This window comes from Arachis ipaensis, chromosome B1, assembly GCF_059453495.1.
Source record: "Arachis ipaensis isolate K30076 ecotype BB chromosome B1, ASM5945349v1, whole genome shotgun sequence".
Lineage (NCBI taxonomy): Eukaryota > Viridiplantae > Streptophyta > Magnoliopsida > Fabales > Fabaceae > Arachis > Arachis ipaensis.
In genome coordinates, this window is record NC_142436.1 from 100,462,344 (window position 1) to 100,464,841 (window position 2,498).

Genomic DNA, 2,498 nt, shown 5'->3' on the forward strand with positions numbered 1-2,498 from the left:
TTCCATGAGAGATTAGGATGATTTCTCCATGAAGGATTATAGGTGTTTCCATAGGGTTCTCCCATGTAATTCACCTCTGCCATTGCAGAGTTCTCAGGATCATAAGCTTCTTCTTTAGAAGATGCTTCTTTAGTACTGTTGGATGCAGCTTGCAATCTATTCAGACTCTGAGAAATCATATTGACTTGCTGAGTCAATATTTTGTTTTGAGCCAATATGGCATTCAGAGTATCAATTTCAAAAACTCCCTTCTTCAGAGGCGTCCCATTGTTCACAGGATTCCTCTCAGAGGTGTACATGAACTGGTTATTTGCAACCATTTCAATGAGTTCCTGAGCTTCTGCAGGGGTTTTCAAATAAAGAGATCCTCCTGCAGAAAGGTCCAATGATATTTTTGACAACTCAGACAAACCATCATAGAATATACATATGATGCTCCATTCTGGAAGCATGTCAGTAGGACACCTTTTGATCAATTGCTTATATCTTTCCCAAGTTTCATAGAGGGACTCACCTTCTTTCTGTCTGAAGGTTTAGATTTCCACTCTAAGCTTGCTCATCTTTTGAGGTGGAAAGAATTTGGCCAGGAAAGCACTGACCAGCTTTTTCCAAGAGTTCAGACTTTCCTTAGGTTGTGAATCCAACCATGTTCTAGCTCTGTCCCTTATAGCAAAAGGGAAAAGCATAAGCCTATAGACCTCGGGATCAACTACATTGGTCTTGACAATGTCACAGATTTGTAAGAATTCAGCTAAGAACTGATGAGGATCTTCCAATGGAAGTCCATGAAACTTGAATTCTGTTGCATTGGAGAAACTAATTGAGGCTTAAGCTCAAAGTTATTTGCTCCAATGGCAGGAATTGAGATGCTTCTTCCATAGAAGTTAGAAGAGGGTGCAATAAAGTCACCAAGCATCTTCCTTGCATCTCCACCATTGTTATTGGGTTCGGCCATGTCTCCTTCTTTTTTGAAAATTTCTGTCAGGTCCTCTCCAGAGGGTTGTGCCTTAGCTTCTCTTAGTTTCCTCTTAAGGGTCCTTTCGGGTTCAGGATCAGCTTCAATAAGAATGTCTTTATCCCTGTTCCTGCTCATATGAAAAAGAAGAGAACAAAGAAAATATGGAATCTTCTATGTCACAATATAGAGATTCCTTTATGTGACTAGAAGAAGAGAAGAATAGAAGAATGAGAAGAGAAAAATTCGAACACAGAGAAGAAGAGGGGGTTCGAATTATGAGAAGAAGAGAAGTGTTAGTAATTAAATAAATAAATAGAAAGAGATGAGAGTGGGAAGAGTTCGAATTTAACTAAAAAGAAAAGGAAAATATTTTTTTGGTTTTTATTTAAAAACCAATTATAATTCAAAAATTAGAAAGAGAAACAAAATAAAATTTGAAAAAGATAAGAAATAGTAATTAATTTACTTAGTTTTCAAATTTTAGAGAAAAGTTATGACTGGAATAGAAAACTTTTTTAAAATTAAACAAAAAATTAAGTAGTTAATTGAAAAAGATTTGAAAATCAAATTTGAAAAGATAAGAGGTTAGAAAAGATTTTGAAATTTGATTTTTGAAAAAGAAATGATTGAAAATCATTTTGAAAAGGATTTGAAAAAGAAATTTAAAAAGATTTGATTTTTAAAATTAAAGTTAAATACTTGACTAACAAGAAACAAAAAGATATGATTCTAAAATTTAAAGATTGAACCTTTCTTACTAGGCAAGTAACAAACTTAAAATTTTTGAATCAATCACATTAATTGTTAGCATTAATTTTGAAAATATGAAATAAAAATAAGAAAAAGATTTTGAAAATCAATTTTTTTTAAATTTTCGAAAAAAATAAAAGAAAAATAAAAAAGATTTGATTTTTGAAAAGGTTTTGAAAAAAAAAAGGATTTTTTTATTTTGAAAATTTGACTTGACTCATAAGAAACAACTAGATTTTTAAAAATTTTTCACTAAGTCAATCCAAATTTTCGAAATTTATGAGAAGAAAAAGGGAAAGATATTTTTTTATTTTTGAATTTTTAATGAGGAGAGAAAAAAACATCAAAATGACTCAAAACATGAAAATTCAAGATCAAAACACATGATGCATGCAAGAACACTTTGAATGTCAAGATGAACACCAAGAACACTTTAAAAATATTTAAGAAAACACACACATGCAAGATACCAAACTTAGAAATTTTCAATGTTTAGACACTAACAAATTGAAAATGCATATGAAAAACAAGAAAAGACATAAAACATGAAAATGCAAGGATCAAACAAAGAAAATCACCAAGAATAACTTGAAGATTATGAAGAACACTTGCATGAATTTTTGAAAATTTTCAGGAAATTAAGAAGATGCAATTGACACCAAACTTAAAAATTGACACTAGACTCAAACAAGAAACATCAAATTATTTTTGGTTTTATGATTTTATTAATTTTTTTGGATTTTTCAAAAATTATTTGGGAAAAAAAATAAGAATTTCAAAATTTTTAATA

The 2,498-nt window shown here is 30.4% G+C and overlaps 1 non-coding gene across 1 annotated transcript; it reads left to right on the forward strand.

The window, feature by feature from the left end:
• The first annotated feature begins 446 nt into the window (after positions 1–446).
• LOC148577648 (small nucleolar RNA R71) lies at positions 447–554 on the forward strand. Its single transcript, XR_015903482.1, has one exon. It is a non-coding gene; the product is annotated as a small nucleolar RNA R71 (small nucleolar RNA).
• Positions 555–2,498: the final 1,944 nt, after the last annotated feature.